This window comes from Manis pentadactyla, chromosome 7 (genome assembly GCF_030020395.1).
Source record: "Manis pentadactyla isolate mManPen7 chromosome 7, mManPen7.hap1, whole genome shotgun sequence".
NCBI lineage: Eukaryota > Metazoa > Chordata > Mammalia > Pholidota > Manidae > Manis > Manis pentadactyla.
The window spans coordinates 31,183,113-31,196,111 of record NC_080025.1 but is presented as its reverse complement, the minus strand read 5'-3'; positions in this window follow the sequence as shown (position 1 = coordinate 31,196,111).

The following is a 12,999-nucleotide window of genomic DNA, read 5'->3' as shown; positions in this document are numbered from 1 at the left end:
CAGTGGCTTTCCTCTGTGGTCCCCGTATTTGGTGTCCTATGATTCCCTGTACATTTGGTGTCTTTGACTGACCATCCTTCTTAAGATTCATATGCTGCATGTAACTGGAGTGATTCCATTTTCACTGGTGTGTAGAATTCCTTTATTTGTCCATACTGCAAATTACGTATCATTATTGTTGATGACATGTTGTTTGGGGCCGTTACTGGTTTTACTGCTGTGAACACACCTGTACATGTTTTCTGGGCATATGTGTCTGTATTTCTCAAGGTTGATAACAGAGCAGAATTGTCCGGTGATAGGATATTTGTAAGCTCAACTGTGCTGGATAATACCAAGAGGTTTCCACAGGTAGTTGAACTAATTTACATTCCTGCCAGCAATTTATAAGAATTGCAATTGCTTTATATTATTGCAGATTGTTTATATATGTTTTATCCTTTTCATTTTTACTAATCTGGTGGGTGCATAGTGGCCATTCACTTTTTAACCCTTCTTTTCAATATACGTATTTTAATTAAAGACCCACAAATAACCCCACATAAACGTCATTAACTGATCTCTGATGAAGAAGCAAATGTAATATAATGAAGAAAAGACAATCTTTTTAACAAACGATGTTGGAACAACTAGATAGCCACATCCCCCCAAAGTGCATCAAGGCATAGATTTTACCCTTTCACAAAAATTAACTCAAAATGGATCATAAGCTTGAATGTGAGATGCAAAACTTATATCTAGGTTATGTTTCCAGAAGATAATATAGGGAACAACCCAGAAGCCCTTGGGCATGGCTATGACTTTTGAGATACACCACCCCAGGCATACCCATGAAGGAAAGAATTGATAGGCTGGGCTTCATTAAAATTTTAAATTCTGCTCTGCAAAAGACAATGTAAAGAGAATGATTGGAAGACAAGCCAGACTGGGAGAAAATATTTGCAAAAGGTTTATTATATCTGATAGAGGACTGTTATCCAAAATATACAAAGAACTCTTAAAACTCAATAATTAAGAAAATGAACAACCTGATTAAAAAATGAGTGAAAGACCTGAACAGACACCTCACCAAAGAAGCCACACAGATGATAAGTATATGAAAAGATGTTCAATAATATGTCATTAGGAAATTGCAAATTCATACAATAATGAGGTACTACTAGAATGGCCCAAATGCAAAATATAGACACCACCAAGTGCTGGTGAGGATGTGGAGCAACAAGAACTCTCACTCAGTGCTTGTGGGAATGCAAACTGGTACAGCCACTTTCAAAGACCACTTGGCAGTTTCTTAACAAACTATACATTCTCTTGCTATATGACCCAGCAGTCATAGCCCTTGGAATTTACCCAAATGTATCAAAAACTTAGATCCACACAAAAACCTACAACATGGATGTTTATAGAGGCTTTATTCCTAATTGCCAAAACTTGGAAGCAAAGAAATGTCCTTCCGTAGGTAATGGACAAATTGTGGTACATCCAGACAATGGAATATCATTCAACTATAAAAAGAAATCAATTGTCTAGAGGGAGCCAAGATGGCGGCGTGAGTAGGACAGTGGGAATCTCCTCCCAAAAACATATATTTTTGAAAATACAACAAATACAACTATCCCTAAAAGAGAGACCAGAAGATACAGGACAACAGTCAGACTGCATCTACACCCGTGAGAGCCCAGTGCCTGGCGAAGGGGGTAAGATACAAGTCCCAGGCCAGTGGAACCCGAGCGCCCCTCACCCCAGCTCCTGGTGGGAGGAGAGGAGTCAGAGCGGGGAGGGAGAGGGAGCCAAGGACTGCTAAATAGCCAGCCCTAGCCATCCGCACCCAGGTGTGGGGTGCTGGATACTAGGGAAACAAAACAGTAAGACCTGTGAGCGGGTCCCCGCAGCTGGCGCCCCTGGGACAAATAAAAGCAAGTGCTTTTTGAAAGTCTTAAAGGGACAGGGACCCCACAGCAGGACAGAAGCGTCCCGGGACACTTAGCCAAGAGACTGGGAATCCTGGGGAACTCTGGGAGCCCTAACCCCCAGGGCAGCATCTCTGAGACCCCTCACGGCGAAAAACAGCGCCCCCCGTCCGTTCCCCCTCCAGGGCCCCGCCATAGCAGAGCAGCGGCCTGAGGCTGGCCACGCCCACAGCAAGGGAGCTTCCTCCATAGCGGCTGGGCAAGAAACAGACCCAGTCTACACGCAATTGCCCAACACAGCCGCTAGGGGTCGCTGTTGTCCCAGAAAGAAAGGCCAGGAGCAAGTGGAAAAGGTCTTGGCTCTCCCAGCTGACAGATGAGTCAATAGCATACCACTGCACCTATCAACATGAAAAGGCAAAAAAATTTGATCCATACCAGGCTAACCCAGACAACTTCCACATCCTCTCCTGAGAAGGAACCTGGGGAGGTAGATTTAACCAATCTTCCTGAAAAAGAATTCAAAACAAAAGTCATAACCATGCTGATGGACTTGCAGAGAAATATGCAAGAACTAAGGAGGGAGAATACAGAAATAAAACAATCTCTGGAAGGACTTCAAAGCAGAATGGACAAGATGCAAGAGACCATTAATGGACTAGAAATCAGAGAACAGGAATGCAGAGAAGCTGATGCAGAGAGAGATAAAAGGATCTCCAGGAATAAAAGAATATTAAGAGAACTGTGTGACCAATCCAAAAGGAACAATATTCCCATCATAGGAGTACCAGAAGAAGAAGAGAGACAAAAAGGGATATAAAGTGTCTTTGAAGAAATAATTGCTGAAAACTTCCCCAAACTTGGGGAGGAAATGGCCTCTCAGACCACAGAAGCACACAGAACTCCCATGACAAGGGACCCAAGGAGGGCAACACCAAGACACATAATAATTAAATTGGCAAAGATCAAAGACAAGGACAGAGTATTAAAATGAGTCAGAGAGACAAAAAAGGTCGCCTATAAAGGAAAACCCATCAGGCTAACATCAGACTTCTCAACAGAAACCTTACAGGCCAGAAGAGAATGGCATGATATATTTAATGCAATGAAACAGAAGGGCCTTGAACCAAGGATACTGTATCCAGCACGATTATCATTTAAATATGAAGGAGGGACTAAACAATTCCCAGACAAGCAAAAGTTGAGGGAATTTGCCTCCCACCAACCACCTCTACAGGGTATCTTAGAGGGACTGCTCTAGATGGGAGCACTCCTAAAAAGAGCACAGAACAAAACACCCAACATATGAAGAATGGAGGAGGAGGAATAAGAAAGGAGAGAAATAAAGAATCATCAGACAGTGTTCATAATAGCTCAATAAGCAAGTTAAGTTAGACAGTAAGATAGTAAAGAAGCTAACCTTGAACTTTGGTAACCACAAACTTAAAGCCTGCAATGGCAATAAGTACATATCTTTCAATTATCAGCATAAATGTAAATGGACTGAATGCACCAATCAAAAGACACAGAGTAATAGAATGGATAAAAAAGCAAGACCCATCTATATGCTGCTTACAAGAAACTCACCTCAAACCCAGAGACGTGCACAGATTAAAAGTCAAGGGATGGAAAAAGATATTTCATGCAAACAACACGGAGAAAAAAGCAGGTGTTGCAATACTAGTATCAGACAAAATAGACTTCAAAACAAAGAAAGTAACAAGAGATAAAGAAAGACATTACATAATGATAAAGGCCTCAGTCCAACAAGAGGATATAACCATTATAAATATATATGCACCCAATACAGGAGCACCAACATATGTGAAACAAATACTAACAGAATTAAAGGAGGAAATAGAATGCAATGCATTCATTTTGGGAGACTTCAACACACCACTCACTCCAAAGGACAGATCCACCAGACAGAAAATAAGTAAGGACACAGAGGCACTGAACAACACACTAGAACAGATGGACCTAATAGACATCTACAGAACTCTACATCCAAAAGCAACAGGATACACATTCTTCTCAAGTGCACATGAAACATTCTCCAGAATAGACCACATACTAGCCCACCAAAAGAGCCTCAGTAAATTCCAAAAGGTTGAAATCCTACCAAACAACTTTTCAGACCACAAAGCTATAAAACTAGAAATACATTGTACAAAGAAGGCAGAAAGGCTCACAAACACATGGAGGCTTAACAACATGCTCCTAAATAATCAATGGATCAACAACCAAATTAAAATGGAGATCCAGCAATATATGGAAACAAATGACAACAACACAAAGCCCCAACTACTGTGGGACGCAGTGAAAGCAGTCTTAAGAGGAAAGTATATAGAAATCCAAGCATATTTAAAGAAGGAAGAACAATCCCAAATGATAGTCTAATGTCACAATTATCAAAATTGGAAAAAGAACAAATGAGGCCTAAGGTCAGCAGAAGGAGGGACATAATAAAGATCAGAGAAGAAATAAATAAAATTGAGAAGAATAAAACAATAGAAAAAATCAATGAAACCAAGAGCTGGTTCTTCGAGAGAATAAACAAAATAGATAAACCTCTAGACAGACTTATTAAGAGAAAAAGAGAACCAACACACATCAACAGAATCAGAAATGAGAAAGGAAACATCACAACGGACCCCACAGAAATACAAAGAATTATTAGAGAATACTATGAAAACCTATATGCTAACAAGCTGGGAAACCTAGGAGAAATGGACAACTTCCTAGAAAAATACAACCTTCCAAGACTGACCCAGAAAGAAACAGAAAATCTAAACAGACCAATTACCAGCAATGAAATTGAACTGGTAATCAAAAAACTACCAAAGAACAAAACCCCCGGGCCAGATGGATTTACCTCGGAGTTTTATCAGACATACAGAGAAGACATAATACCAATTCTCCTTAAAGTTTTCCAAAAAATAGAAGAGGAGGGAATACTCCCACACTCATTCTATGAAGCTGACATCACCCTAATACCAAAACCAGGCAAAGACCCCACCAAAAAAGAAAACTACAGATCAATATCCCTGATGAATGTAGATGCAAAAATACTCAACAAAATATTAGCAAACCAAATTCAAAAAACATCAAAAGGATCATACACCATGACCAAGTGGGATTCATCCCAGGGATGCAAGGATGGTACAACATGCAAAAATCCATCAACATCATCCACCACATCAACAGAAATAAAGATAAAAACCACATGATCATCTCCATAGATGCTGAAAAAGCATTCAACAAAATTCAACTTCCATTCATGATTAAAACTCTCAACAAAATGGGTATAGAGGGCAAGTACCTCAACATAATAAAGGCCATATATGATAAACCCACAGCCAACATCATACTGAACAGCGAGAGGCTGAAAGCTTTTCCTCTGAGATCGGGAACAAGACAGGGATGCCCACTCTCTCCACTGTTATTCAACATAGTACTGGAGGTCCTAGCCACGGCAATCAGACAAAACAAAGACATACAAGGAATCCAGATTGGTAAAGAAGAAGTTAAATTGTCACTATTTGCAGATGACATGATATTGTACATAAAAAAAACCCTTAAGACTTCACTCCAGAACTACTAGAACTAATATCAGAATTCAGCAAAGTTGCAGGATACAAAATTAACACACAGAAATCTGTGGCTTTCCTATACACTAACAATGAACTAATAGAAAGAGAAATCAGGAAAACAATTCCATTCACAATAGCATAAAAAAGAATAAAATACCTAGGAATAAACCTAACCAAAGAAGTGAAAGACCTATACCCTGAAAACTGTAAGGCACTCTTAAGAGAAATTAAAGAGGTCACTAACAAGTGGAAACTCATCCCATGCTCCTGGCTAGGAAGAATTAATATCATCAAAATGGCCATCCTGCCCAAAACAATATACAGATTCGATGCAATCCCTATCAAATTACCAACAGCATTCTTCAATGAACTGGAACAAATAGTTCAAAAATTCATATGGAACCGCCAAAGACCCCAAATAGCCAAAGCAATTCTGAGAAGGAAGAATAAAGTGGGGGGGATCTCGCTCCCCAACTTCAAGCTCTACTACAAAGCCACGTAATCAAGACAATTTGGTACTGGTGCAAGAACAGAGCCACAGACCAGTGGAACAGAATAGAGACTCCAGACATTAACCCAAACATATATGGCCAATTAATATACAATAAAGGAGCCATGGACATACAATGGGGAAATGACAGTCTCTTCAACAGGTGGTGCTGGCAAAACTGGACAGCTACATGTAGGAGAATGAAACTGGATCACTGTCTAACCCCATAAACAAAAGTAAATTTGAAATGGATCAAAGACTTGAATGTAAGTCATGAAACCATAAAACTCTTAGAAAAAAACATAGCAAAAATCTCTTAGACATAAACATGAGTGACCTCTTCTTGAACATATCTCCCTGGGCAAGGGAAACAAAAGCAAAAATGAACAAGTGGGAGTATATCAAGCTGAAAAGCTTCTGTATAGCAAAGGACACCATCAATAGAACAAAAAGGTATCCTACATTATGGGAGAATATATTCATAAATGACAGATCCGATAAAGGGTTGACATCCAAAATATATAAAGAGCTCACACACCTCAACAAACAAAGAGCAAATAATCCAATTAAAAAATGGGCAGAGGAGCTGAATAGACAGTTCTCTAAAGAAGAAATTCAGATGGCCAACAGACACATGAAAAGATGCTCCACATCGCTTGTCATCAGAGAAATGCAAATTAAAACCACAATGAGATATCACCTCACACTAGTAAGGATGGCTACCATCCAAAAGACAAACAACAACAAATGTTGGCGAGGTTGTGGAGAAAGGGGAACCCTCCTACACTGCTGATGGGAATGTAAATTAGTTCAACCATTGTGGAAAATAGGATGGAGGTTCCTCAAAATGCTCAAAATAGAAATACCATTTGACCCAGGAATTGCACTCCTAGGAATTTACCCTAATAATGCAGCAATCAAGTATGAGAAAGATCAGTGCACCCCTATATTTATCGCAGCACTATTTACAATAGCCAAGATATGGAAGCAACCTAAATGTCCATCCGTAGATGAATGGATAAAGAAGATGTGGTACATATACACAATGGAATATTACTCAACCATAAGAAAAAAACACATCCTACCATTTGCAACAACATGGATGGAGCTATAGGGTATTATGCTCAGTGAAATAAGTCAGGTGGAGAAAGACAAATACCAAATGATTTCACTCATATGTGGAGTATAAGAACAAAGGAAAACTGAAGGAACAAAACAGCAGCAGAATCACAGAACCCAAGAATGGACTAACAGTTACCAAAGGGAAAGGGACTGGGGAGGATGGGTGGGAAGGGAGGGATAAGGGTGGGGAAGAAGAAAGGGGGCATTACGATTAGCATGTATAGAGTGTGGGGGCACAGGGAGGGCTGTGCAACACAGAGAAGACAAGTAGTGATTTTACAGCATCTTACTACACAGATGGACAGTGACTGTGAAGGGGTATGTGGGGGGGACTTGGTGAAGGGGGGAGCCTAGTAAGCATAATGTCTTTCATGTAATTGTAGATTAATGATACCAAAATAAATTTTAAGAAATCAATTTTCAAGCTATGAAAAGACATGGAAAAAACATAAATGCCTATTACCAAGTGAAAGAAGCCAGTCTGTAAAGGCTACAAACTGTGATTCCAACTACATGACATTTGGAAAAGGCAAGACTATGGAGACAGTAAAAAATCCATGGTTGCCAGGGGTGATGGGGCAGGGAGGGATGGATAGAGCACAGGGATTTTTAGGGCAGTGAAACTACTCTGTGTGATACAACGATGGTGGGCACATGGCATCATGTATTTGTCAAAATCCACAGAATGCACACCCCCAGGAGTGAATCCTGGTGTAAACCATGGACTATGGTGATCATGGTGTGTCTGTATGGGGTCACCAATGGTGACAAATGAACCACTGTGGTGGGGGATGTCAATAGCGTGGGAGGTGTGTGTGGGGGGGTGGGGGAGTATATGGGAACTTCCTGTACATTCCAAATTTGCTTCTATGAACCTAAAACTGCTCTAATAAGGAAGTTCATTGAATTTTTTTATTTTGGTATCACTAATATGCAATTACATGAGCAACATTGTGGTTACTAGATGTTTATTAATTTTAAAAGACATCTCTCGCTATGTAGATTTTTAAAAATATCTTATAGTTATGCCCTTTTTTGCTTCATGTATTTTGGAATCATGTTGATGTGTATATCAATTTAAAATTTTTATATCTCACTGGTGAATTAAAACTTTACCATTATTAAGTAACCTTTTTATCTTAGTAATTCCTTTTGCTTTAGATTCTATTTTGTCTCATATTAATATATCTATGGTACTTTCTTTTGGTTAGTAATTTCCTGACATACCTTTTTCTATTTTTTATTTAAAAATGTTTGGTATCCTTGTATTTTGCTGTTTCTCTTTTAAACAGCATATCATAGGATTTTTAAGTTCTTTTCCCTAATAATTTTTATCTTTTAAATGGAATACTTGGTCCATTTAGAAATGATTAATTGCAGACAGGGTTTCAATCTGTCTTGGGTTTTCTACTTAATCCACTATCTGTGTTTTTTCTCTCCTTTGTTCTTTTCTCTGGGATTTATTATTATATTTTATCATCCCATTTCCCTCTTATACTATTTTGGAAGTTATATACTGTTTCTATTCTTTCGGTGATTCCCCTGGAAATTAAAACGTGCACCCTTAATTTATCAGTGGCTAATATCAGTCAAGACAATGAAAGAACATTAAAACACCTCAACTCAATTTATCCTCCCCTAAGTCATCAGATATTGTCATCTTTATTTATATCATATCCATATCCATACATGTGTCTATAACCAGATTTACCCACATATTTTTCTAAACATTAGTTTAACATAAGAAAATCAACATTTTTGCCATATTGACAGTTTATAAGAGAAAAAAATCGTATGTATTCTCAATAGGTGCAGAAAAGCATTTGATAAAAGCCAACTTCCATTCACGATAAAAAACTAGGAATTGAAAGAATCTGATTTAGGGTATGCCTGCTCTTACTACTTCTACTCAACACTGTGCTGTAAGTCTAACCCACTGCTGGAAGGCCAGAAAAAGAAAAAAGGTATAAAAATTGGAAAGGAAGAAATAAAACTCTCATTTCTTAGAGATGGGATGACAATGTAGGTAAATAATCCAAGCATCTGTAGGTAAACTATTAGAAATATTAAGTGAGTTGAACAAGGTAACTACAAAAATCACTGATAATTTCTGTATACCAAAAATAAACAGAAAATGCATTTTTTAGAAAGTAATATTTAATCGTTACAAAAGTATTAAATACCCAAGAATAAAATAACAAAGCATAGAACCTCTATGTAGAAATCAATAAAAAGTTTGATATAAATTAAAGTCAAACAAATGCATCACGGTCAATGACTAGGGGATGACACGGTCAATTCTGCTAAGATGTCAATTTTTGCCAAATTGATTTTAAAGATCAGTGCAATCACAATAAAATGTCAATGGGATTTTTTGTCAGGAATCTGATACGCTAATTCTGAAAGTATATGGACATCCAAAAGGCCTGGAAGGGTCAAGCACTCTTGAGAAAGTAGAACAACTTAGGGGGACTTGTTTTATTAAATATCAGAACTTATCATAAAGCTACAGTAATTAAGACAGGACACATATCCAGATCAATGGACCAGAACATGCAGTCCAGAGACAGACCTGTGCATATATGGACACTTCAGCAGCTGTCAAAGGATAAATGACATTAAAAATGTATACCCAGGAGGGACGAACATGCCAGTGCTCCCTTACCTCGTGCTAGGAACAAAAATCAATTCCAGATATATTGAAGAGTTAACTATGCTAGCAAAACAATGAAGCTGTTAGGACTTACTCTACAGAGAATACTTCTATAATCTCAGGGTGGGAAAAGACTTCTTAACCCAAGCAGAAAAAGCACTAGCCGTCCAGGAAGATACTATGAACTGGATCACATTAACATTAAGAACTCTGTGCATCAGAAGGCACCACCAAGAAAATGAAAGGGTGAGTCACAGGAGAAGATATGTGTGATATATATAACTGATAGAAGCCTCGTCCCAAATGTATGAAGTACTCCTACAAATCAGTAAGAAAAGAACAGTAATATAGGCAAAAGACGTCAACAGACACTTCACACAAGAGGAATTTCAAATGGCCAAGAAACACATAAAAGGTGTTCAACCTCAACAGTAATGAGTAAAATGCAAAATACAACCCCAAGGAGATACCACTACATATCCACTGACTTGACAAAAAGCCTAAATGATTGAAAATATCAAATGTTGAAGAGAATGTGTGCAATGACAGACCCTGCTGATGGGAACAAAAAATAAAAAGATGGCACTGTTGCTTTTGAAAACTCTGTCATTATCTCGTGCAGTTGAAGTTACAGCCAGAAGCAAAATGCATGGTTCCTTTTCTAAAAGGTTCAAAACCAGAAAAAGGAAATGATGGTATTTAAGAATGCACACCTATTAGGTAAAATACTTTAAAAAATTTAAAGTATTATCACATAAATCTGGCAATGACCATCTGTTGGAAGAGATTTTGATTAGAAAGTGGCCCTCGGAGTCTGGGTGGAGGATTTCTGAGTTGCTGTGTTTTCTTTGAATTATTTATTTTCACAGAGGTATTCATTTTATACAGATTCATTAAGCCATACATGTTTTATGTACTCCATATGTGCTTTATTATTTTCTGGCAGTTTTATGATTTATTAACACAAATACAATGTGCACACAAGCTGTCTCTACATGTTCTTTGCCGCATAGCCTGGCGCTGGGATTGGTGATGATGGCCCCTGGGCTGCCCTTTCCCAGCTTTGCAGTCCTGGAGAGGTTGTGAGCGATCTCAGCACTGGAAGATTTGCAGCACGTCAGCAGCGCTTCAAGTTCCTTGGCATCGTGGACCAGGAACTTCCGGGAGCCACTGGGCAGCATGTGCTCCGTGTTCTTGATGCCCCCATGACCAGTGCTGGGCATCAGGGTCCGGCCTTAAATCTTCTGCGCACCCTATGGTCTTGCCGCTGGGTTTCTGCCAGTTATGCGTAATTTTGACCTATTGGTCTGACTGGTGCCGGATGAACTTCGTGGCCCTCTTTTTGACTATCAGGCTTCATGAGGGGGCTGCCAGGTAGGAGACGGCTACCCCATCCGTTGGCAGTGCCGAGGAAGTTGTACTTTGTTTTCACAATAAAAACAGGCATAAAGAAGATGTCAGGGAACAAAGTTCCTCTTCTCTGGGCACATTCATGTGTCATGTGACGCCCAAAAAGGCAGAGGCAGGCAGTGGGCCGCAGCCAGCTGGGGGCCAAGTCTGCACGTGGAGGCCGGCAGGTGAAGATGCCCCCGGCCGGGGAGCCCCAGGGAAGCTGCTCAGTGCAGAAAGCCTGTGGGTGGCCAGGTGGGTAGGTCTTCCTTCCTGCTTTGTTTTCCTTCGTGACTTCAATAGAATTCCTTCGTTGGCCCTCTAAAGTTGTTCCTGCTGTTTCATATTATTCAGTTTTCAGATTTTTCCTTTCAATCAAGAATCATTTAGGGAGGTCACATTGGGCAATTCTAGCTCTTTTCCTTACACAGGAGCTGGACAAAGTTTTCAAAATTCAGTTATTCTATTTTGAAAAGGTCCCTCATCCCTGTCTCCTAGGCAATAATGTAACTGTTTTCATTTTCCCTGGAAAACTATGATCAAATGTGATCAACTTGACAGAATCGACTACAATTGCTTTTCTAACCTCCTTTTAGAAAGAAAATTAAATTAACCAATTTTATTGTGTAATAAATCAATTAGACAATTAAACTTGTTTGTACATGGGGCAGAGTCCTAGCAAAGAAGTTTTGTTAAGTTTTTCTTTATATTGCCCATAAAATACTTTAATTAGGATACCAATACCAATATAAAATTTTTCAAGAACAGAAGATTGTGGGGCTCAAAACTCTCTTTAAGGCTAATTTAAATAACTTGAGAAGTGATCTGAACAGCCTGTGTCTTCCAGCATTGACCAGATGTCAACTCCCAATGCATATTCATGGAATTTGCTACACCAGCGCTGTGCTTCTGTACTTTTAAGCACAAGCCATTAGTTTATCTCAGTTCATCCACTTGTTTTTCTTATAAACTAAAAATGGTTGGTTAGAAATGAACACGTCAACCCAGAGAACTTTTTCTTGAATGTCACTTAAGCATGGCTTTTGGAAATGTCTAGAGTTAAACATTAGAACATCTTTTTTCCTTGCTCACAATAATGTACATCTCACACTCTAAAAGTCTATTCACAAGTCACAGGAAAACAATTCCCTATCTTTGTCTAGTGTCTTAACAGACCTCAAAAAACTAAAGCCCATCATATGTCAGGCTTTTCTTATTTCAGGCAAAAATTACACCTGCCGCCTTTTTGAGGTGTTGTATAATCGGTATACGAGTACTTAAGCCCTTATTATACAGCAAGGGATCTCAATTAAGCCCAGTTTATAGCTGTTGCTCTGGGAAGATAACCCATGGATCTGTGCTGTTATATAACCACACCAACTTACATAACAAACCCATCCTGCCCCGCAGCAGAGATTTATTAACCAGAGTTGAGTTTTGTCCTGGGGATTGCCGGCTTCTAATTGGAAGACCATGCTCAAGAATTCCAGACATCTGTCAACATAATAATGTTACCCTACCTGTCCTTCTGAGTTCATTTACAGAAGTGTGTCACTTGCATTTTTAGGTTTCTTCAAGGTCACAGCAAGGGTATGGAGCTTTGCCCCACACCCCCTTATAATCCTGCTCCCCGTTCCACCAAGGACAGTTTTTGTCTGTCCTCTAACTCTGCCTTTCTCACTGTCCGCACCACTGACCTGTGCCTTGTATATTATGAAAAGAGAAGGACAAATAACTACCCGCTACCCAGGCTGTGATACAGACAGCCCCAAACAACAGTAATTGCCACCTAAAGAGCAAGAATCGTCAGCCTGACTCAGTGAACGCACAGGGGTCACCGAG